Source organism: Sus scrofa, chromosome 12, assembly GCF_054392235.1.
Source record: "Sus scrofa isolate SSC_HxYL_T2T_F1_AM1 chromosome 12, Sscrofa_HxYL_maternal_Yorkshire_Landrace_v2.0, whole genome shotgun sequence".
NCBI lineage: Eukaryota > Metazoa > Chordata > Mammalia > Artiodactyla > Suidae > Sus > Sus scrofa.
In genome coordinates, this window is record NC_139394.1 from 63,146,820 (window position 1) to 63,172,695 (window position 25,876).

Sequence of the window (25,876 nt, forward strand, 5' to 3'; positions counted from 1 at the left end):
AATAGAGCTTCTAGAAAATAATATAAAGCCATATTTTCATGCTCATGGAGTAGGGAAGGACAGAAAATGATGATCATGAAAGAAATCAACAAGGAATTGGACTGCACGGAAATGAAAAAGTATAAAAAGACATCATGCAGGAGTGCAAATGCAAACGACGGAGCTGAAGGATATCTGTGAAAATCCAAAAAGGGATTGTACCTAGAATATATAATATACTCAATAAGAAAAGGCAGAAAGCCCAAAAGAAAACAGAGCAGAAACGTAAAGAGGAATTTGACAAGGGACATTCGAATGGCCGATACGCAGAGGGGAAGGTGTTCAATGTAATTCTCCATCAGGAAAATTAGCGTTAAAACTACGGTGGGACACTCCGGCACGTCCAACATAAAAACTGTTATCACCAAGTCTGGGTAGTCATGAGAAATGAGAGAAACCTTCAGAGCCGGCACAAATGTTACGTTAGGACAAACACCTTAGGGTATGAGCTGCTATTAACTACTAATGCGGAATATGTAAAAACGATCACGTCTTAAAAATTCTACTGGTCCTTCTTCCCCAGTGCACACCAAAGAGGTGCACCAACATCCATGCACAGGAAGACGAGCATCACTTTGAAGAGTGGAAAAGTGGAAGCAACCCTAATCCACCAAATTCCATCAACAATAATATGGATAAATAAATTATAGTTTGTTTATTCCTTAGGAAACCATGCAACTATGAAAATAACTAATCTATTTCTTCATATGACAATACGGGTGAATCTCACAAAGAATGATGAGAACCAAACTAACGCCTGGGTACATTAAAAACTGCCTGGATGGTTTCTTCTTATGGGGATTGTGGTTGCGAGCGAACTAAATCTGAAGATTCGTTTTGGAAGAACTGACATCTTCACAATATTGAAATTTTGTGCCCAAGAATGTGATAAGACTCTTCACTTACTTATGTCTTTATTATTCTGAATAAATTTGTATAGATTTCATGAAAAAAAACACACACACACAAAGATCTAGGTAGGTGCTACTATTTCCTAATTATTTATATTTGTTTTTCTAACATAAGGCTTTTTTAAAATAATTTTTTTATTTTCCCACTGTACAGCAAGGGGGTCAGTAACATAAGGCTTTTTAATTATCTTGTAACTGGCCACCCTGGTGAATTTTCTTAATCGTTCAAATAGCCTTTAGATTGAGCCTTTTAAGTTCCTCATGTAGAAAATTAGTCATGCCAATGATGTGTGTATACATATAACTGAATCACTTTGTTGTACAGCAGAAATTATCGCAACATTGCAATTCTACTACACTTCAATAAAACTTTTTAAAAAGAAAATTAATAGAACCAAATAATCATAATTTCCTGTATTTTGTTCTAATTAATATCTCTCATATATTTCATATCTTATTTAGAAGGAAATTCCAGAATAAGGTTGATAATATCTACGCATGCGGATTTTTTTTTTCTTGTTAATATGTCAGAGGTCAGCAAGCTTTTTATGTAAAGAGCCAGGTACTAACTATTTTTAGCTTTCGGGGCCATCTCTGTCACAACGACTCAACTTGATCGCTACCGTGTGAAAGCAGCATGGAAAAAATAAAAAATGAGCATGGCTGGATCCGGCGCATATACCACGGTTTACTGAACCCTGTTCTATTTTAATGACAAGGCTTTTAATGTTTTGCCATTACTATGACTTTGGTTTTTGGCTTCTTTGTCATTTTAAGGAATAAATCCTTCAATTATAGATTGCTAAAGGTCTGTTTGCTTTTTAGTTTTGTGGGTTTTTTATCTTTTGTAATCTCTTTCCTTTTTGACATCAATCAAGAACACATTTTAAAAAATTTATAAATTTCTGTATGAATTGCATCTAGAATGTTCTGCATATTCTCTAAAGTTGAACCTTTCTCAATCCCTATAAGAAGCTTAAGCAGAGTAAATTATTTTTATTTATACCTGGCTTTTATTGATTACACATTAATTGAGTACCTGCGGTGTGCCAGGCACCCCGAGGACTAGTGGATGTATCGGTCAAGAAAACAGACAAATCCTGGCTCTCATGGAGCCTATATCCTGGTGGAAAAACACAAATTACAATGAAGACACACAGATCTGTCAGGTGAAGGATAAGAAAGCAGAGTTGGGGAGTGAGAGGCTGGGATGCTGTTTCAGAAACGGTGTCCAGGGAAAGGCCCTCTGATCAGGTGACACTGACACAGAGACTTGAAGGAAGTCCCACGAGCTCAATGAGCAAACGGAGGTCGTGTGCCCAAGTGTCGGGACAGGGAATGAACAGGATGCTGCAGGGGTGCAGGGCAGGAGCCCCGACCTGGTCTCAGGACCGGGTCAGCTCGGCATCCGGGGGAAGCGACACTTCCCTGCGACACTGAGGCAAAGCTATGTGAGTGTGCCAGTGAAGTGCCTGTGCCCCAAGGGAAACATGGGTTCAGCCTGGGTCTCGAGCCTGCTGGCCCTGCGACAAGGTCTGACACCATGGGCTCTCCTGGTCCTCAGCCCTCCGCACTCAGGCTCTGCCCTCCCGAGGACCCTACGGCAACAGCGAGGAGGAGAGAGACGCGTCTTCCCTAAAGACTGACCTGCAGCCCCCACAGGAGAAGCAAAGGACCAATTCGAGCAAAGGGAAGACGTTCGGGCGGCTGAAGCGTGTAAGGGACGTGAACCAGAGCCAGTGATGCTGGGCCATGTGGACACATTGACCTGCCTTTCGTCACATACTAGACCACAAAAAAAAAGAAAAAAAGAGAAAATCTTACATGGATGTTAAGAAGAAGAAATTGTTCAGGCTACATTCTCTGGCTTAAAGCAAAAAGAAATTAAAACATAATAAAAGGGAGCCCCGCCCCAACCTAACCACTTAGGGAAATTTGAAAATGCTGTTTCTAAAAATGAGTGTTGGGCTAAAAGGTGCCTGAAAACTGCACTCATTAACTATTTAGAAGTTCAAATTATATAAAGGACGTGATGAAGACACACAGACAAAACACCACGGCCTTGAGGTCACTAAAAAATAATATAAATACTGACAGTAAGCTATTCATTCAAGAAACTTAAGAAACGCTGAGGAAAAATGGACACAAAGATTCTCCATTCTTCCTATATTCTCCGCCTAAAGCTCTTTTTCTCTCGTATCTTCATGCCCAGGACCTCACTTCCTTCACGTGAATTCTGCTCAAACTCACCCCGTGAGAGAAATTTTCGCTGAAGCTCATTTTTTTTAAAACTTATTTTTATTGAAGTAGAGTTGATTTACAATGTTGTGTTAGCTTCAGGTGTAAAGCAAAGTGATTCAGCAAAGAGGTATTTTTTTTTTCAGATTTTTTTTCCCTTTTAGGTTATTAAAAAATATTGACTAGAGTTCCCTGTGCTCGACAGTAGGTCCTTGTTGTTTATCTGTTTTATATATAAGAATGGTATCTGCCAATCCCAAACTCCTAATTGATCCCCTGCCCTCGTCCCCCTTTGGTAACTGAGAGTTTGTTTTCTATGCCTGCACGTCTGCTTCTGTTTTGTAAATAAGTTAATTTGTACCCTTTTTTAGATGCCGCATGTAAGTGATGTCATATGATCTTTGCCTTTCTCTGAGTTGCTGAAGCTCATTTCCAGGGTAGCGTCCTATCCTGTCACTCTCTAACTCTGCTTATCATCCTTCACCTGACAGATTCTGTGTCTTTGCTATTGTCTGAGTTCTCCTCCTGGAATATAAGCTCCCTGAGCTCAGGGAGCTTCGTCTATTTTTCCCCTGTTGTATCCTCTGATTCCGGAAGGGTACCTGGCACCTGGCTCCATGTGGCTGGCCCTGAGACTGGCCTGTTCACGTGCCGTCCCCTACTCAGCAGAAGGCGTGGCATTTGGAAGACATGTAATGAATATCTATTGAACTAGTGTAATGATATTTCACCGGACATTTGAAAAAAAAATTTCTCATGAGAAGACGTTCAGCATCACTCGTTATTAGAGAAAAGCAAATCAAAACCACTATGAGGTACCACCTTACACCAGCCAGAATGGCCATCATCAAAAAGTCTACAAACAATAAGGGCTGGAGAGGGTGTGCAGAAAAGGGAACCCTATTACACTGTTGGTGGGATTGTAAATTGGTGCAATCATTGTGGGAAACAGTATGGAGATGCCTCAGAAAACAAAAATAGAATCACCATTTGATCCAGCAATTTCACTCCTGGGCATCTACCCAGAGAAAACCATGACTTGAAGAGACACATATACTCCAATGTTCACTGCAGCACTATACACAGTAGTGAAGACATGGAAACAACCTAAATGTCCATCGACAGAGGAGTGGGTCAAGAAGACGTGGTACATATACACAATGGAATAGTACTCAGCCCTTAAAAGGAACGAAGGAATGGCATTTGCAGCAACGTGGATGGACCTAGAAATTATCATGCTAAGTGAAGTCAGTGAGACAGTGAGACACCAATATCATACGCTATCACTTACATGTGGAATCTAAAAAAAGGACACAATGAACTTCTCTGCAGAACAGATACTGATTCAGAGACTATGAAAAACTTACAGTTTCCAAATGAGACAGGTTGGGGGTGGAGGGATGCATTGGGGGTTTGGGATGGAAATGCTGTAAAATTTAGTTGTGATGATCATTGTACAACTATAAGTGTAGTAAAATTCACTGAGTAATAAAAATAAATAAACATTCTCTTTGGAGTACCAACATCGACATGCACAATTACTAAATTGAATGTCATAATTAAACTACTCTGCTCATCTATACCATGTCTTGTGTCTGACCATCAAATTCTAAAAGTCGCATTTTGTTACACGGCAAAGCCCAGATTTTACCAACTGCCCTCATCGTCCAGTCATGCTCTCCATATCTCCGTGTTACATGTTTTCTGGTACATCAAGTTTCACAACTCATAACTTTTCTTGTTTTAAAAATTTGATTAATACCAAATAACCCTTTTACCCTCCTTCGTGCTTTTGGTATGAAATTCCATCTTGGAGTTCCCGTCGTGGCGCAGTGGTTAAGGAATCCGACGAGGAACCATGAGGTTGCGGGTTCGATCCCTGCCCTTGCTCAGTGGGTCAAGGTTCCGGCGTTGCCGTGAGCTGTGGTGTAGGTCGCAGACGCGGCTCGGATCCTGCGTTGCTGTGGCTCTGGCGTAGGCTGGCAGCTACAGCTCCAATTCGACCCCTAGCCCGGGAACCTCCATATGCCGCAGGAGCGGCCCAAGAAATGGCAAAAAGACAAAAAAAAAAAAAAAGAAAGAAATTCCATCTTGTAGATATGAATAAGCTGTGAGTTTATTTTTTGTTTCACTTTCCCAAGATACTATCTTCCATCCTATAATTTTCACTTTTCTGTGACATTTTGTCTCTCCTCTCAACAGCACGTATCTGAAATTTACCGTGTCACCCAATCTGTGAATTCTATCTTCTGCTCCTAAGTTTAACCTGTTTGCATGCTTAATGTGACAACCAGACGTCCTGGGTCCATCTTGGGTGTTGTGTGACCTGGTCCCTCTGAGCTCCTTTCTGGGAGCCAAAGTGTCTGCCCTGCAAAGAGAGAGCAGCTGAGAGTCTGACAGAGAGAACACCAGGTCTGCCCTGGATTTTCCTCTGGCTGACCTGCTCCCGCATCCCCGGCACAGATGCTCAGAAGCTGGGAATCCTGGCGGGGGAAAGAAAGGGGTCTGAGGAGCTGACGTCTGTCCCCCTGGGGCCTCCTGTTCACGCCAAATGCCAGCATGCCCGCACACACTCACACCTCCGAATCCAGCTGAGAGGCTATCTCGAGCCACACCTGCACCGACCTCCCGAAATGCTCGGCGGCACGATGGAGCTGACTTGGGCAGGCTGAGAAGAGCCAGACCTGTGCACTGCTCCCCGTTTCTGCTCGGGAAGCCCCAAGTGCCCACGACAGCCAAGCAGGGCTTGTATCTCCACCCACCACCGCCAACACTCACATTTCCTAAACCAGGGCAACAGTGACAATATATCCTTTGTCACTTCCTCTGTACTCTCTCAGAAAGACTTTAAACTCTGACCATGCCGAGGGACCCCTTTCCTCATTGCTGGTGCCCATGTTTTCTGGATTTAAAGGGTCTTCAGTCACTCACCTTGGTTCCCGAGGGTGGGGCGGGGCGTGTGTGGCTGCGCTCAAGTTACCGTCTGCTTCAAAAGTCCTTGTGACATGTCTTCATTCCTTTATCCATGCACAACAGGGCCAGAACTACGGAGGTCCCTGTTTGCTGCTTTAATTATCACTGCTCAGCCAAATGGCATTTGCTCTGCCACTAATGATTCTAATCTAAACTGGGAATTGATGTTGACAAAACACAAGCTGTTTGGTTTTTGCAAAGGCTGATCAAATCTGCTGTGGCTAAAAAGAGGCTTTGCTAGACGGCCATAATCAAAGCCCCACTGATTGAGGAAAACTCCAGCTAATAGGCAAGAGCACATGGGAGGGGCTGGCAAGATCCTGAGACGACAGCTGCGGTGATGCCACAGAAGTAAAATCCGACCAAGTTATCGGGTCGCCCCTTGCGAAAATACAACAAAATGACAGAGAAATATCCCTGCCTGAGGATGCGCTCTGTGGCTCACTGATAAAATAACACCGCACTTAGCGTGGGCTTGTCAAATGAACTGGGTGAGTTTTAGAGCTTAGGAAGGAATACAGCTGGCACGTGAGGCCAAACCAGAGAGATTATGGCAATTCTGTAAATCAAGAAGACTTTCTAGTAGGAAATAGGGAGCCGTTGAAGGCTTTTGAGCAGGAAAACAATGCCGTGAAAGTTGTAATTAAGGAAGATTAGTCTGGCGGTATTCAGCGCAAGATCTGTCTTAAGACTCTTCTATGGAAACCCAGATAGAATCAGTCCTGAGCCATAATTTTAAAAGAGAGGAAGGAAACCGTTCAATCTCCTCTCCGTTTAGGAGGCAGTTAAGGTAACCCAGAGGCTGGGAGGAACTCAGGGAGTCGTGCAATGTTTCCTCAGTTCATTAAGTTAAATTACCTCTCGGTTTGCATTCCGTGTTCACAAAGGCCCAAAGGCGCCCTGCGGCCGCGAGGGGGGGGGGGGGAGGGGGCGCACGCAGCCGGGACCCTCTTCAAGGCTTCCTCGCGAGCTGTTTCATCGTCTTGGGGACATGAACACTCTCAGCCAACAGCCCACATGCAGCGCCCACCTCCCCTTGTCCTCTTTTCTGCAACTGCTGAGATCTCATCCGTCCTTACGGGACTAAAGGAAGAGGAGCCTGTCGGCCCTCACCCGAGAGTGATGAGACAGACGTGACCTTGGCCCAAGGATCCCAAGATGACGTGCAGCTCCGGCCGGCTCAGCACAGGGCAGAGACGACCGGGCATGGGGGGCGGCCGGCTCAGCGGGCAGCGCTCCGTCTTGGGCCAGGTGGGACCTACAACGCTCCAGCCAGACGGTCCACTGTCGAAAGCCGAGGCTGCTGCCTAGAACCTAGGTCCCACTTTCCCACACGGTGTGATTCCTATTCAAGAGCTGAGTGAAGGCGGCCTCCCTGGTGAACCCTTAGCCCCCAGCGCTCACAGCAGGGCTTGACCTGAACTGTCCTCGTTTGCCTGGACCACAAAGCAGCACTGAGCTTGTGTTTGCTGGATGGCTAGGCATCCTCTCATGAATGAGCTTTCTCCCCAACTAGATTATCGACTCCTTGAAGGCAGGAAGCCTGATTCAATGTCGCCCACGTTCGGTGCACAGCAAGAGGGCAGAGATGCTGAGGTTAGGCTCAGGCCCAACAAGCCTTCTTTCCAAACTGGGCTGACTTTGCTGTGTTTTCATCTCCCACGCCCCCAACCCAGCCATGCACCTGCCCCTCTCCACGCTGTCTACAACCCCTCTTCTAAAAGGACAGCTCACAGGATGTGGTTCCCACAATGTCCTCCCTCCCCACGCCCTGGGGTTCCTCTGGTCCCTCTGCATTTTCAGAAGGATCGTCCTTGTTGGCAAAGCTGATAATCTCCTTTTGGAACCTGCCTGAAGGGTGACTCTGTCTTTTACCCCAAATTTTCAACCCACCTTCCCATTGCTATAAACGCCACAAATCTCCCGAGTTTACCATTTCTTAGTGTTCGTGCTCTCGATAATTCTCCTAAAAATAACTGTCCCCAAAACCAGTTGTAAAAACAGCAGGGACTTGCTGCTCCCTCGGTCCGCGTGTTGATGAATTCCTTGACGGTTTCCCAATCTTGGTTTCTCTCAGCGACAATTAACTGGAGCTGTTTTCTGAGGATTCCGGCTCAGGCTCAGGCCTGGGGCTCTGTGTCTAACTCCCTCGGATGTGGAACTGCACGCCCAGACCCCATCCAGGAGGCTTTCCTCCAGAATCGGGGCGTGTGGTGAGCAGCCTGCTCCTCCGCTGAGATCGCACCTGTCTCAGGCACCCCCAGTCTACGGCTGCGGTTTAAACTACAAGACACCCCGCTTAATCTGACTTCTGGATCAACAACAAATTGTTTTTAAACATGTAAGTATCTCCCCTGCAATACTGGGGACAGACTCATCTTTTTAAAGTATTCATTTTTTAGCTGCAGTTTAATTGGGCATCTTGGGCTTTTATTTACTGAATCTGGAGACGGAATCCATCTATGCGGGGAGAGTACAGGGGCCAGGACGTTCCGGCTCGAGAGGCAGCAGGTCCATCGGGCGACAGCCCCTCCAGGGCTCCGTGAGGGGTTGCCAGGCGTGTGCTGGCCCCGCATCTCAGCGTGCGTTTTCCTCTGAGCAACCCTGCTTCCTCCTCTCGCCTCACGGGATCTGAGCCACGGAAGCCCTCTTCACGCCCTTCTCTCTGCAGCACCTTTTGGACCGCCCTCCCTGAGGCGGCTCTCCACCCCGGGCTCCCTCCCCTACGGTGCAAAGAACTAGACCGTGGGGGCGAAGGGAGGGTCCACCCCGCCTCGAGGAAGCAACCCGGCACCTCACTGCTCTGCACGCAGGAACCAGCAGAGGTGTTCCTGGAGCCAACCCCGCGGAGCACGGAGACGGGAGCTGTGCGGCGGGGGAAACGCACATGCCCACAAGCAGACGCGAAAACGCCGCGTAATCCTCAGCCAAAGAAACGCAAATACCAGCACCTTCGGAGGAGCGTGTTTTCCTGAAGTGTCGATAAAGATACTGAAGGGACATGTCCACTACTGCTGAGCATATGAAGACGTCACCAACGGTATACTTGCTAAATGAAAGGCTACCCCTAGAAATTTAACCTCAGGAAATACCCGCAAGCACATACAATTAAAAATATTTAAAATGTCAACAAGTTAGAAGCTGCTAAGAAGGAAGGGGTTACATAAGTTACCGTAGCTCTATTACAACCAGAATACCTTGCAGCCATTTAAAATTGGTATTTGTGGGGTGTTTCCTTGTGGCGTAGGAGGTTATGGATCCAGCATTGTCACTGCAGCAGATTGGGTCACTGCTGTGGCAGGGGTTTGATCCCTGGCCTGGGAACTCTTCCACATGCTGCGAGCACAGCCAATAAATAAATAAAATTAATGTTTGTGTACATTTGTTGACATGGTAATAAGATATTCATGTCATATTATTTTATGAAAAAAAACCCCAGATTTTATATTATTAGATCATGTCCTATTTTGTATTTACCAAAAATAAATATATTTGGGAAAAATAATAAATATTAAGTCTTTATCTTTGAGTTGTGGAATTGTGGGTGCTTGGGTTTTATTTGCTCTATTAAAATTTTTTGTACAATTCTTTGTATGATTTTTAAAATAATACTTCTCTCTATCCCATATGCACCAAAGCTGTCAGGTTTTTTCTCTCCTTAGACCTCAGCTTTTTTTTTTTTTTAACCTGTCTGCAGTATTTCTTATAACTGACTCCCTGAACTTTGCCATCTTCTGGGCTTTGCGTGATCTGCCTCTTCCCCGTGTCTAGCTCTCTCCCCTAGTTCCCTTCGGCTTCTCTTTTTCTCTTCTCACTGACATGCATCAGCAGCCTTCTCCCCTCTTCTACCTCAACCAATTACATTATGGCCCACAGACGGGGCACATCTCAACCTTCACACTGACCTACCTCACAAGCATGTAAAACCCTAGTTCCGAATGCCTGGTGGGCTTCCAGATTCCACTGTTCATCCCGCACCTGTTCCTTTCAGGGAACAGTACCTAGAGGTGACACCACAAGGACAAAGAGAACCCCCCTTCGGGGAACATGCAACCTCCTCTTGCATTTGCTCATTTCCACGTTTTTGGCAACAAATGTGTCCCCTCCCCTTTTCCTACACGGGCTCCTCCTCCCGACCTTCTGCTTCCTGTTACCAACACAACGATCGGGGCAGCTGCTGCAGGAACTAAATGATACGTCTGCCTACAGCTGAGGGGCCTGCACCTCACAGTACACGCAGCGTCCACTGCATGTTGGAGTCACCTAGGAAGCGTGAAAGAAATATCGACGCTTGCTTCCCACTCCCAGAGATGCTGATTTGATTAGTCTAGGGTGATTTAACATCACCCCCAGGTAATTCTAATACACCGCTGAGACTGAAACTCACTCAACTAGAGAAAGAAGGGGACTTTGCTCCTGATTTCACGACGAACGGAGGAAAGTCGAGCCTTTTACTGTTATCATTACTACTAGGTACTAATGAAATCCTCTGAATCGGATATCTTTCTGCTGGATGGCAGAAGCCAAACTGGCCTTCCCAGTCCGGGCACCTCTTTACCCAAGTCAACTGCAGTCCTTGAACCATTTCCAGAACGTATGGGGAGAACACAGGCACCCTGCCGCTTAGACACCCCCACGCTCCAGCCCAGACAGGTCTTCTCAGTGGTACTACACGCATGCATCAGGTACACAGGATGGCCCGTTGCGCCCAGACGTGGCCTCTGTCCTGACCTTGCTTTTGCCCTTACTGGTCCCTGCACGGTGAGCACCCTTCACGCCCACCTGTCAATCAAATCCCACCAACCCTTAGCGCTGAGGAGCAATGATGCCTCGGTCTCGAGGGCATGCCCTCCACACCCCAGAGGCAACTCCTCGTTTTCCTAAACGCCCAAGCACCCCTTATTGTACTTGATAAACCCTGTCTTAGGGAAAAGTTATGTGTACACAGATCATACACTTCCAATCATATCTGAAGCTCCCTGAGGGCAGAAGCTAAAATCCCTTCATCTCTTTGGAGAGGAGAGACCAGGGCAAGGACTGCCGTCAGCCCCGCCTGAGTTCATATCCAAAGGCCACCCCTTGCTCGTGGCGTGTGCGACATTTAGAGAAGCGGTTTACCTTTCCGCACGTCCGCTTCCTCCTCCCCTGCACAAAAACAGCGACGGGACCTCTCTAGACTGGTCTGAAGGTGGGTTGAGAAAAGGCACATGCACACTTGGCTAAGGAATTGCACCAATGGTGTCGACGGTGACAGCAGCGACTGGGGGACAAAAGCACATCGAGAAAGACACTCGCTTGTGAGGTCAACAGCATTTTTGTGTAGCAAATGGATGGAAAATAAAAGCTCTCAGATTTGGAAAATGTTTATTGCATTTCCTAACATTACTCCCTGGGACAACTCATGCTATTACCACGGTTTTCAATTATTCCAGACAGCTAGCCCCGCTTCCTGATAGTATGTAAATTTCCCAGCTTGGTGCCGTCTCAAAGATGCTAAATTTCATTTTGCGATGACAGGTTTTCTGAAAACTCTGCCTCTCAGAGACCCCTGTGTCCTAAATGCTGTTCCTTTATGGAATACAGCATTTTGAATCGAGGAAAGCAGTGATGGAGAGCATGTCAGACACCCATGCAGGATCTAATCATTTGCGAAACATGAAATCCTGCTGTTAAGATGCCAGTGAACCAAGAGAGCAACAAGCCATTTCTCTCTAGCAGGCTGATGGCATTACAGCCTCTGGATCTGAAATGAGAGCTATTTTAAAGGTAAATCATTTTCTGAAGGATAATAACAAAAGCGTCTTATGTATGCAACCGAGTCAGAAGACCAAAGGCCGTGTGGACGGGGTGGGCCGGGACTGAGGCTTTTTCTTATGGTCTCCAGGCGGCTGTGTGTACCAGCAAAGTGGCCATGTTATTTCTTTTCTTTCGTTTTCCTCTTTAGGGCTGCCCCTTGTGGCAACGCCAGATCCTTAACCCACGGAGTGAGGCCAGCGATCGAACCTGCATCCTCCTAGACTCTCTGTCAGGTTCTTAACCCACTGAGCCACAACGGGAACTCTCCACACTGTTTCTTAAGCCCACTTGAAGAACCAGAGAATTCCAAGACCGACTTCCTGTGAGCTCGTGATGTAACTCTCATTTCGTTTCTCTCCTTTCTCAATAACTTGCCATCAGCATTTACCCAGGTTCAAATCCCTCTTAAAAACCAGAGACCCCTCTTCGCACCTACTTCCTCCTCCAGCATCCACTCTATTTCCTCCTCCCGCTCAGCACCCTGACCTTCCCGTCTAGCTCCCCGTTTCCATGTCTCAGATCTCCTGCTTCCTGTGCCCTCCGCAGACGTCTTCCCAATCCCCAGGCTCCAAGCTCACGGAAGTGCCCGCAGGTCGTCGGTGACTCCCAGGGCCCTGATCCTGTCCTCGGTTTGTGCGACGCAAGGCACACACCTCCCTGCAAGGACACGCCTTCTCGGTTTTTCAGAGTCTCAGTCTCTAAGCCAGCTCCCGAAACCGCTCTGTCTCTTGATCCGCCCTGACCCAGCCCCTAAACAGCGCTGTGCCCCGAGGCTGGGTCTCAGGCCCTTTTTCTCCCTAATCCCGCTCCCAGGAGACCACCACACCCACAAGCTCAGTCGCCAAGGACCACCCACCCTGTCCTCGGCCCGCCGGGTCCCACTCTCCGAGTAGCATGGATCCCAGCGTTCGTCCCACACTCTTTAGTTGGATTTTCAAAAGCTCTTCCCAAACTACATATTCCAAACTAGAGGCCCCTCCGCCACCTAAGTGATCACATCAGAAACCCAGGAGATGAGCCGGCCCAGCCCCTCGCCGGGGTGCACCCCAACGTCGGCAGGGTCCACGTGAAGACTTAGCTAAGCTCCTCCATGGGGTCACTGCCGCAGCGTCCGCCATGTGGCCCAGCACCTGCGGGGACTTAAACAGACGCTGGCCGCAGCCCACGCCCTAGAGGGCAGCTCGCAGCATCACAGGTAACTGTGTGTTCCTGGTACCCCCAACAGCCCTTGTGATCCACAGTCCCCCCACCCCCACGCCCCTTAGATGAGACCCTCACTCTTTTTGGTTTGCATCGGCCAATCCGGCTTCACACCAGGAACCCCAAAGCGCCCCACCCACAGCCCCTACTGAAGGCGTCCCCAGGCCCTGGCCTTCTCCGCACCTGCCTTGAGGTGCCTGTGCAGGGGCCTCCTCCACGACCTGAGCCTCACCAGCTTCTCTCCTTCAGGGTCTCTCTAGTGTCACTGGACCTCAGCTCTCTATCTGGCGCCCTGCATGCTACCTAACAAATGCTAATGTACCAAAGTCACCACGGCCCAGAATAAGAGTATCCCCTAATGTTTATGTTTATGTGAAGAGTCCGAACAGTACTTGGTTCACATTTGGTCTAGACCAGAAAAACAGGAGTCGTGTATTAGAGCAAACGACTCTCCAGACACCATGTGCAACTACCACAAGCCCACGCTAATTCATGACTCTTCCAGAACGAAGCCAAACAAGATGGATGGTGCCTGCTACTGAGAAAGTGAAGAATGCGTTTCATCCATGCTACAGACTAGACTAAGATGTTGACAGGTTAATTTTCCCGTCTTTGACTTCAGCGTTCCCTTTGCTCAAACCCTCTTGCACGGGAAGCAGCGCTGGCAACAGCAAAGGCCAAGGGCGTCCAGGGCACGTAGACGCTTCTAGTTACAGGACTTGAGATGAGAACCTGGAGAGGAGCATCTTCCTGGGGCCTGAACGGCCCTTGGGCCCAAAGTGAGATGCTTAGCGGTACGGTCATGGGATTTGCTTGGGCTGACAGGGACTCGCCCTTAGGCCTGGGCTAAGGTCCCCTCCCCTGGACCTTATACCTTAGATGAGGGGTTAGAAAACTCCAGCCCACAGGCCAGGACCAAATTCTGTCCTTTTTTTTTTTTTCTCTTAATAAAGTTTTATTGAAACACAACCACACTCATTCGCTTGTGCATCATCTGTGGCTACGTCAATGCTACAACGGCAGAGTTGAGACAGGTGTGACAGGGGCTGTCTGGACCACAAACCCTACAATAGGTGCTATTCCTACCCATGCTTTAGAAGATCCCCTGTGTCACAGACACCTGCTCCAGGGCTCCCAGCTCCCTGTTCCTGAGCTGGAACCCGCCTGACCCAGAGCCCGTGCCGTCTCCTAAAGGAATGCCTGGTTCGGTCCTGACCCAGGGCTCTAAACACACAGAGAGAAAGACGATTGTCTCATTTCGAGAACTTCTTCTAGCGAGTGGAGAGGGCTGCTCTCTCCGTCGCCAGGTGGCGGCCAGCAGCTGGCCCAGGAGCCCTGCCTGCCTTTCTCCTCAGGACCTACCCTCGGGGCAAGAGCCACACCTCTTTACAAGGGCTGGGACCTCCTGGTGTAAAGGCTTCCTTTGACAGCTGGCTGGAGAGGTGGATAAGGGCTAAGAAGAGGAAGGAGAGGTCAAGATTTTCAAAATAATTAAGCTCCCTCAATATTTCAGCAGAAGAAAAAAAAAAATATTCCACAACAGAAAAGGACTCCTGCCCTGGGTGGAAAATTCCAAGGTGTTTGCTACTGCACATTTCAGCAGCACCCCCATATTTAGAACTCTGTCTACATTGCTAAGTGCCCCCAAGCCCATCCCCTCTGCTGTTTTTTACATTTTTTATTTTTGTAATTAAAGTATAATTGCTTTACAATGCTGTGCCAAATTCTGCTATACAGCAAAATGACCCAACCATACATATATATACATATTCCTTTTCTTCTTCTTTTTTTTTTTTTTTTTTTTTTGCTTTTTAGGGCTGCACTCGCGGCATATAGAGGTTCCCAGGCTAGGAGTCGAATTGGAACTGTAGCTGCCAGCCTATGCCACAGCCCCAGCAATGCCACATCTGAGCCGTGTCTGTGACCTACACCATAGCTCACAGCAATGCCGGGTCCTTAACCCACAGAGCGAGGCCAGTGATAGAACCTGCAACCTCATGGTGCCTAGTGAGATTCGTTTCCACTGAGCCATGAAGGGAATTCCTTTTTTTGGGGGGCTCTCATTCCTTTCCTTATATCACCTTCCATCATGTTCTATCCCAGGAGACTAGCTAGACTTCCCTGTGCTGCACAGCAGGACCTCATTGCTTATCCATCCTAAATGGAATAGTTTGTATCCAACTCCCTGTCCATCCCACTCCCTCCCCCCGCCCCGCCCCTTGGCAGCCACGAGTCTGTTCTGTCTGTCAGACTGCTTCTGCTTTGTAGACAGGGTTGCTTGTGTCAGATTTAGAACTCTGTCTACACCGCTAAGCGCCCCCAAACCCATGGCTCCTGCTTGTAGGCTCCAGTCTGGCTGCACGCTGCTCCCCGTCCTTCCCTGTGTGCCTGAGGAGCTATTCCTGAGTGGACTGTGCACACAAACACGGCAAGCCCACTCCTTTCACCAGCCGGGTCAGCTTAGAAAGGGGCATGGGATTCTGTTCCGGCCACTGAGAGGGGAACGCGAGTCTTCGGGGGTCTCCTGGGAATGGTTTTCTCCAACTGAAACACAGACATCAGGGAAGGGGTGTCTTCCTCCTCTCGGCATGGTGGGTATGATGCCTGGATGCGCCAAAGAGACCACGAGATGGTGAAGGAGCCGGAACCCCAACACGACGGAACGGAAAATAGCAGACAGGAAACCTGCCCATTCACCTAAATAACCAGCCTTGAGAGACCTTATCCCAAGCCTGCTTGGTAAGGGACGCAATATGTTTTCCCTGTTGCTCACAACACACTGAATCGGGCAGGGAGGGTGGTTATTGCTTGCAGCTTGGAGCAGAGTAACCAGTGCCAATGCCAACAATCTCAAGTGGATGGTCTGACTTCTCTCTCCTTCTGTATCTGCCAGTTTCAGTACATAGTGTGGTCAGTGAGAGAGTGTGCATTCCCACACCCACGGAACACCCAAGTGGGAGCCACAAGAGAAGGGCGGAGTGACAATCCGTCCAGAAGACTCGCTTGGAAAGCACAGCTCTACCCCTGCCCTCTCTTACCGAGTAGAAGGAAAATGACACTCGCTAACACTCACTGCCACCTGTGTTCCAGGCGCGACCATGGGCATGTCCGTCAATTATCTCTTTTTTCGTTCTAACTTTCTAGCTACTGACTTACACTGTTGTTCTGAAGATAAGAAACCACCTGGGAAAACCAGCAATGATTCGTGTTACTCATAAAGGATCTTTTCGTTTGGATCCTGCTTGCCCAGCATACGCAACCCATTCGGACGTTTGATTTTATTTTGAAAATTAAATCTGAGAGCACGTGACTGGTGAAACGTAGAAAAAGGGACAGAACCTCAACCTGGCCCAGGATCTTCTCTCTCTCATGTCCCCCCCCACACACACAAGCCCCCCCAACAGTCAACTATTATTTTTTAAGTTGGAGTAAAACTTCTCTCTTACTGTGTCTAAGCCTTGCTACTCACAGTGCCTCTCTCGGCCAACATCACCGGGGCGCTGGTGAGAACCGTACGATCTCAGACCCCACCCTGACCTGTGGAACCCAAACCTGCATCTGACCAAGCTTTCCAGGGGATCCGAATGGACACACACGTGTGAGGAGCACTGGACTGGAGGATGCAGCCCTCGGAGGAAAGGGAGGCAGTGGTGTCGCTTAAATCGTTCCAAGAGAACATGGAAAGGACCACAGAGGGACAGCACGGGGCTGCTGAGGTCTACACAAGATGGCCAGGCTGTGTTGATAGGAGTTTAATGCTGACTCTCGAGCACAAGTCCATCAGAGGCTTTGCGTTCCCAATAACAAAAGACTCCTGTTGGCTTAAATGTCCGTCATTACACGGAAAGGCTGAGAGGCACCCACTTCTGAATATAAACACAAAGTAAACCAAGAGTAAATAAAATTCAGTGCCTGGATTCAGCTTGCAGCCTGGAGCCACACCAGCCGAGCCCATATGAGAGCAGCCCACCCCGGCTCATCTGCAGAGCGTCTCGGGGCTGGAGCCAGCAAGGCTGGGTGATGGTGTGCTCAGGGTGACAAGGTGACCCATGGGCCAACTTCACCTTGTTCTGGAAGAGCTAGCCAAGGCAACCAGATGAAAAAGAAGAGAGTAAGAATTGCATTTGCTGGAAAAGAAGAGACAGAACTGCTATCTACCTGGAAAACTCAAGAGAAGCATACGAGTCATGATTATAAAAATGAGAGAGAATATTATATATGAATGTTTCTATATAGCAACAATACAACAACTAGAATATAATAGAAGAAAGGCTAACATAAAAATATAAAATACCTAGGAGATCTTGTTGCGGCGCAGTGGTTAATGAATCCGACTAGGAACCATGAGGTTGCGGGTTCGATCCCTGGCCTCGCTCAGTGGGTTAAGGATCTGGCATTGCTGTGAGCTGTGGTGCAAGTTGCAGACGCAGCTCAGATCCCGCACTGCTGTGGCTCTGGCGTAGGCTGGCAGCTGCAGCTCCGATTAGAACCCTGGACTGGGAACCTCCATATGCCGTGGGAGTGGCCCTAGAAAAGGCAAAAAGACCCAAAAAAAATTAATTAATTAATTAATTAAATTAAATACCTAGGAGTTTTAAGATTAGTGCATAATGTACACAAGATTAACTGAATAAATGAAGAGGTATACTGTGGCCTTAACTGGAATACTCAGTATGGAAAAATACATTGATTCTCAAAATTATCCTGTAAGCTAATGCAGCTCTGATGAAAATGGCGGAGGAATTTTTATAAGTCAATGATTCTAGAATGTATTCTAAAAATATAATAATTTGAGGAGTTCCCGTTGTGATGCAGCGGAAACGGAAACGAATCTGACTAGGAACCATGAGGTTGCAGGTTCCATCCCTGGCCTTGCTCAGTGGGTTAAGGATCCAGTGATGCCATGAGCTGTGGTGCAGGTTGCAGACACGGCCTGGATCTGGCATTGCTGTGGCTATGGCGTAGGCTGGCAGCTGTAGTTCTGATTCGACCCCCAGCCTGGGAACTTCCATGTGCTGCAAGTGTAGCCCTAAAAAGCAAAAATTAAATTAAATTAAATTAAAATATAATAATTTGAAACAGACCAAAAAAAATCTAGCATTGGAAGGAAATTACCATAGTATGCATTAATTTGTAAATCGATCACACATTAGCGTATAGCATATATAACATAATGTTAAATATACTCTTACACTGCATTGAATGTTACAGTATATTTTACAGAAAATGTACTAGCATATTTACTCACATAAGATACAACAATTTAAATAGTGTTGTGTAATACCAGAAATGGATCAATGGACAAAAACTGAGTAAATCTCATTTAACTTCAGCTTCCTCACCTAAAAAATGGGATAGTCAATAGTACCTCCTTGAATATGTTGTCAAAAGGACTTAACAGGGGGAAAAAAAGGAACGTGCTGGTCGCAGCGCCCGGCATACTGTAAATTCATTTGTAACAAGCCTGGCTTGAGGCAATAAGGCCACTGGGGTCTCCTGCCTTCCCGGACAACGGCCGAGATGGGATGGAAAGGCCAAAGCCCACGAGGCGGAAGGGCTCTGCACAGATGAGTGACGAGGGTTTCAGGAAGCAGAGATGAGGCCAAATCCTCCAGGGGGGTGGCATTCTCCCCATCTGACCTCTTCTTTCCTCTCATAGCCACACAAGCAGGACACAGAAAAATGGATGAAAACAAATACAGCTCTCGAGATGCAGTTCAAAGGCAGAGAAAAAGGGTAAAATTTAAAAATCTGAGACTAAACATAAGCAAGATAAATGGAAATGGCATGCTCATTCAGTGTACAACTTCAAACAAGAGATAAAAGAGATAGAATGAACAAACATCAAGAACAGATAGGGAGTTCCCGTCGTGGCACAGTGGAAACGCATCCGAGTTTGAGGGTTCGATCCCTGGCCTCGCTCGGTGGGTTAAGGCCCTGGCATTGCCATGAGCTGTGGTGTAGGTCGCAGATGTGGCTCGGATCTGGCGTTGCTGTGGCTGTGGTGTAGGCCAGTGGCTACAGCTCCAATTGGACCCCTAGCCTGGAAACCTCCATGTGCCATGGGAGCAGCCCTAGAAAAGGCAAAAAGACAAAAAACAAACAAACAAACAAAACAGACAGCAGTCAAAGGAACTCATCCAGAGAAAAACACAGCCCAAGGAACCCAAGTGCTCTGACTCACAGAACACAAATTCAGTAAAATTGTGCCTGAGTGTTAACAGGATAAAAGAGACCGTGGGATGAAAAGAAAGAACAAAGACCACAAGCTGTGGACCCACAATACTCTTTTGGACCCAACAGCATTTAGAAAGAGCAAGAAACATGGTAGACAAGCCTAAATCTTATCCTAATGACACAAAGGAAGAACCTGGGGTCTGTTCGAGGAATAAAAACGGCAAAGGCATTAAAGCAGTTACAGAGGGATGATTATATGAGAGATAAAGAAGATCCAACATAACTCAAGTGGTGTCCCAACAATTAAGAACCCAGAAAGTGGGGAAAAAGAAAAAGTATTCAGAAATACCACATAGGAAAACTTACATCATATAGGAAAACTTCTCCCCAAAACAAACACTTCTCTCCCACTGTGGCACAGGAGGTCAAGGATCTGGCATTGTTGCAGCTGCAGCTCGGATTTGATCCCTGGCCCAGGAACTTCCAAATGCCACAGGAGTAGCCATAAACAAACAAACAAACAAAGTGATGTACAGACTGAACGCAGACTACCTACGTGGAGAATAACTGAGAAACTACTGGCATCAAGACATAGCTCATTTTTTTAATTTCAAGGATAAAGACAGAATCTTCTGCCCTTTCTTATGACAAGAAATAATCATTTAATACTACAGAAAAAGTCAGACTATCCTCAGATCTCACCACGGTAAAATCCGGTGCCGGAAGACCATGTATCTAAAAGGTTCTGCAGGGAGCAAAGCATGAGCCTATCTAGTCAAGTTAATTTTCAAGCATAAAGACAACTAAAGAACTCACTTAAGTGTCAATCCTGAGTCCTTATGGGTGGTGGAGGGAAGCTATTTTTCTGACTCTAGAGTCTTTTCTTCTAACCTTGAAAGAATGTATTAAGATTGAAAGTTTTGTGTGGTGAAAACTTCCCCAGCCTGGTTGCGTCTTCCCTCAGTTAAATCAAAGTCAATACCTGGATTACAAAGTAAAAACAGTGGAACTTTATGCCACCCAAAAGCTGGCACAATTATCACCAGGCAGACGCTTTAGTCAGCAAATACGAGAAACACATCACGTCTCACACACACACAATGACATGCGCATTGTCATAGAAAACGCTGTGGACCTGCGTCCATGAACCCACCAGACTACACAGGCTTGAGCTGTGATGAGAGGCTCTGTCGGGTAAGACAAGCAGATAAGGCTGTCGGCAGGTCTGTGCCTTTGCCACACTTTTCTTCTGGACGATGGACAATGGACGGCAACAGGACCGCAGATTGACGTTAATATTTTATAATACAGACGCCGCGGCTGGGGTTCTTTCCAGCAGGCTTCTTGTTCCCAGACTTAGAGAAACCTGTCTTTCGTACACAGGAGTTGCACTCTCCTCTCCATGAACCTGCTGGTTCTGGCAGAGTCGAGTGTGTTCTCGTTTCCTCAGCAGTTCAGGGCAGCAGCAGGGGGAAGGCGGCGGACCACGGTGAGCCCACAGCCCCTTTGCCCTTTAAAAACAGGAAAGAAATATAAGCAGCTGGGGCGGCTCTGCCTGCAGAGCCCAGATCTCGGGAAGTGCACTTAGCCCTCGCCGGGCATCCTCCTGGGGCACTGATATCTTTGGGAAGCTGAAAGAGGAAGGCTACCCTTTGTGTGCCAACGCCACGTGGAGTTTCTGTCAAAGGAAATGGGGTCTTTTAAAGGAGATCAATCCTGGCTTATACGGGAACCTCCTGATCCATCTGGGGGCCTTTCAGGAGTTGAGCCTAAGCCGGAAGGTCTGGAATCGCCTGGAGCTTGCTGGGGAGGAGGAAAGAGTAGAGGGTAGAGACGAAGGGACTCGGGAGTCTGGGAGCCTGGATTCGGATCCCACTCTGTGTTTGCTGTGTGCTCGTGGGCCGGTGACCAATCCCTCTGGGCCTTAGTTTCCTCATCTGTAAAGTGAGGATCACAGCACACGGAGATGAGCTGCCGTGGAGATGAACGGGTCATACATGCACCACGCTTAGGATAGTGCCTCCTGGCACCTAAGAAGCACCAGGCACCTCTTTGCTTTTGCAGCTTGGAGCCAACTGGGAGCCGGCAGCAAGAGAGCTTTATAAAGCCCCCTCAGAACTCGCCTGGAGGGACCTCAAGTCATTCTAGGTCCTGTCTTTGCATACTTAGGAGGAAAGACCTTTCTCCACTGTGGGACCACCCAGCCCGAGGCCAGGGGGCGGCAGTGAGGCTGACAGCAGCAGGTGGCTGTGACCGGAGGGTGCCCAGCGGCAGACCCGTCAAGGTGCAGCAGGAAGCGGTACCAGCATCTGGTGAGAAACAGCTGGGGCACACTGTCAGGAGGCCCTATCCCCGTAATCAAGTCCGTGGAGGCTCTTTTCATCAATAGTCAGATATTAAAAGGAACCAGACCTTAGCCACGCAGTGAGGAAGCTTCACCTCCTGGGCCGTTCTCGTGCAGGTACCCCGAGAGCACAGGTACCCCAGACAGGGCGGCAGCGACTCACAGCGGGGCGTCACAGCCAGGCACTCTGTGGTCCATGGGGTCAGCTCTGCTGCCCTCGCACCCCCAGACCAGATGCCGGCAGCCCTCCGATGCCTCTGAGGACAACCACGTTTGCAGGACAATGACGATGCGAGCGGAAAGGAAGCGTATTCACCGCCGAGACTTTGCAACACTCTCCAGCCAGAGCTCAGATGATGGAACAAGAGCAGAAGGAACCTCCTCTCCACCGGACAAGCCCCCGCTAACCTTTGCCACTGAACTAAAAGCTTTCAAAGGGCGAACAGAAGTGCCATAAATCTCAGCAGCGACGTTAAATATTTGTCACTGAAACACTTAACGCTTGTTTCAAGCCCATTCCTTTCTGAGAGTTTATAACAAATAACCGAGGGGCTTAACCTCTACAAGAGCAGCTCCTTTTTCACTGCAAATGGAACCAAATGGACAATAAAGAGCGGGACCCTGCTGACGGGCCGTTCCCGGCCACTGTGTGGTCTCCCGGCCCCGCCCGAATGCGTGAGCAGACCCCTTTGTTTAGATTAAGCTGGCTCTTGCTTCCATGACACTGGAACGGCGAAGGTTTTAACTGGACTTTCTTTTACACTGCCCATTAATCTTCCTTCCCTCTCCCTGCTGAATGAAGGGTAAAGTAAATTATTTACATTCTGACGTTGCAACAGCTCTCCCTACATTAAGCTTCGATGTGAGTCTCAGATACATCCCGAGAGGCTGTTTATCTTACCCATCTTTATCAGGACCGCCGCGCCTCCCCGGCGAGATCACCTGTGGACCCAAATGGGACGCAGATAACCGATCTCTTCCCAGTACCTGTGGGAGCCCGACGCCACATTCCGGAAACTCAGCTGCTTTCAGCCAAGTGCCAGTTTCCCCCAAGTGCAAATACGTGGAGCTTGTCGGCCCCCAGCCCTCCAGAGCCGCTTTGCTCTTCTGTGTTCTAAGACCAACAGTGGGTTCTCCTGGAGGAAAACGAGCCATCCTGGGCTTCTTGTCAGAGTGAGGGGCGAAGGCCCCAGCTGGGAAGAACAATGCTAGCCTCCCATTAGCTCTCCCTCAGCCCAGAGGGCCAAGCAGCCACCTACAGGCCGGGCTTTCTGGCTCGGAGCTGGGGCTGGCCGAGCAGAAGAGCAGACAGCTGCGCCCATCCAACCCTGAAATCCCCCACCTTTTGTGTAAGGGAGAAAAGTTCCTGGACCAGGGATCAAATCTGAGCCAGGGCAGTGACAACACTGGATCCTTAACTACGAGGCCATTGGGGACTCCCATGAAGTACATTTTTGCAGGTATCAGAGAAGGGGCCAGGAGAGGAATCGGTGTAGGAAGATGAAAGCCGGAGAGAAGGTTCAGCTGGCCAGCACTCTGCAGGCGTCAGGAACACCTTGACGCCTGTCGCCTATTAAGTTAAAATTAATACAGTCACTGCTAATTAGGGAAGATAAATCAAGCAATGTCTATTAGGACAAACGGGAGTTTACGAAGCATCCGTTCTTTCCCACTTGAATACACTGCCTCATTAACCCCTCCGGGCTTTTGTTTCTCTTGGCCTTCTTGACAAGTTCGTAGCTCTACCCGACAGGCAAACTGTACTTAAACTCAACACCTATGTAAGTCAGCTGTTGCTGACTCTTGCCCAAACTTTGCCACTAACTGAAGGCATTCGCCCCCTGAAAACCAGCCCCAGCCGTCAACCCTTCCAGGATGCACCCGGAGGATAACGCCACGTCTGGCCGTGCAACAGGCTGGCGGCCGCCATCCTCCTCCGCTGACCCGCTGGCTCCAACGCTGCTCTAAGCCGTCACGGTCGCCTCTGAGCATCGCCGCTGGCCTCTCTCGGGCACTGTGCTCTCCCACCCTGTAGGGCAACGAATGCACCGTGCCTGTCCTCCCTGGAACATCTGTGTATCTCACACTGTCTTGCGAACAGCACAGAAAGCTGCTCATGCTTCGGTGTCAGACAGCTATCAGCCAGATCTTTCCACGTCTGCTCCAAGACCCCTTCCTTCCTGGTTCCCAGACAGGCAGTCAGGGTCGGGATACATGGCTGAGAGCCAAACGCTGTCTGGAGCTCAGACCCCTCCCGCCCCCGGTGGCCCACTGGACCACACCTGTCTACGCGGCCCTCTGTGCCCATCAGCCCCGGGGGCCTGTCCACCAGTTAAATTCCAACAGTAGACACAGCTGATGTGCCCACACACCAGCATTACTGAGCGCGCACCAAAGGCTGTCCTGTCTCTGCTGGATCTGTCGCGCCCCCCATTGCAATGCCAGGGAAAGTCCTACACGCTGGCTATAGACCAGCAGCACCCCGAGTCCCTGTGTCCCTGGTTAAAAATACAGATTCTGGCCCTCATCCAGGGCTTCTAAATCAAAACCTTGGTGCTAGGACCCAAGTTCGTGGGTTTTTTTGTTGTTTGTTTTTTGTCTTTTTAGGGCTGCACCCACAGCATATGGAGGTTCCCAGGCTAGGGGTTGAATCAGAGCTGGAGCTGCCAGCCTACACCACAGCCACAGCAATGCGGGATCTGAGCCGCATCTGTGACCTACATCACAGCCCACAGCAACGCCAGATCCTTAACCCATTGAGGGAGACCAAGGATCGAACCCGCAACCTCACGGTTCCTAGTCAGATTCGTTAACCACTGAGCCACGACGGGAACTCCATGTTCGTGTTTTTTGTGGGTTTTTTTCCCTCAGTTCTCTCAAATGATTCTTTTAAGCAACTAGGTTTGGAAAGAGTTGTCTCAGAGTCCTGAGTTTACCCTCTCACCGAGTCTCACTTCTGGAATAGCATCCTGACTCTCTCTTCCTCAGACCCTCGGAATCCAGACGGGTCACAGCCCTTCCCCACACCTGCTGCTGCTGACCGACTCTCTGAACCTGCGTCAGAGCAAAGGCCTCAGCTGTCATCCAAACACTTGTGGAGCCGGGGGAGGAGAGCGCCGGGCAATTCAGCGACTGGACTCACCCCAGGTCCATATTCAGCAGGCCCACTGGTGCAGCCCAGAAGTCCTATGCTTGTTTCTTTGGAAACCTCGGGGTTTAGGAAATGCAGCAGGATTTACCTGGATGGTTTGGTTTGGTTTGGTTTGACAGATCAATATGTATTAGAAACAATAATCGCATCACACAACCAAAAGATTTCTCCACAATGAACACTCAAATTTTTTAAATTAAATTTCTCCATGATAAATACTCAAAATTTTTCAATCCTCTAGCTTTTAAAGGCATGAGAAACTAAGGCAGACTGGTAGGGGATGGATAGCAGGACGGATATACGAATAAAAGGATAAGAAAGGAAATCCAGCCAAACGGTGAACTGCAGAATCTACACGGTCGGTATAAGCACGTTCACTCTAAAATCTTTGCAGCTTTTTCTGAACATTGAAAGTTTCTCATAACAAAATGAAGGGGGGAAAGATACCAGATATTGAATTTTCCCTTAAAACATACTTTATATCCCCACTTAATAAAATGATTAATTTCGTTGAGTGATCATTATAACACCAATGCCCCCTAAATATTTTGAGTGCTATTTCTGAAGTAAGTTATTACCTGTGTCTATCAATATCATAACTTCAATGGAATTTTTAAAAATAAATGAGACTCGGATTTTTCTCTTAAAATGTAAAATTTCTTCCCTCTGCACTTTCTTCCCCCTTTTTGTTTGCATGGGCATTTTCTAGACCTCAAGTTATTAAAATCATAGAAATAGAAAGAAATGACATAAATATCGCTCTTAACAAAAGGTACTCTTGTTATTATGAAAGTGAAAAAAAAAAACAGAACAAAACTCTTATCTTCTGAGGAAAGTTATTAACAGAGAGTATGGTTGCATCTGCACTAGTGATTCTGAAACGCTTACACTCAAAGTTGAACATCTCCTGCTGAGGAAACTGAGCCTGGAGAAACTAATGACATTCAGAATCCCGTAACTAGGAGCCAAATGAGAAAACAAATAGAAAGGCCCTGTTGTTGTCACTGTGATAAATTCTGTCAGAATGTTTCAGTAACACAGACATAA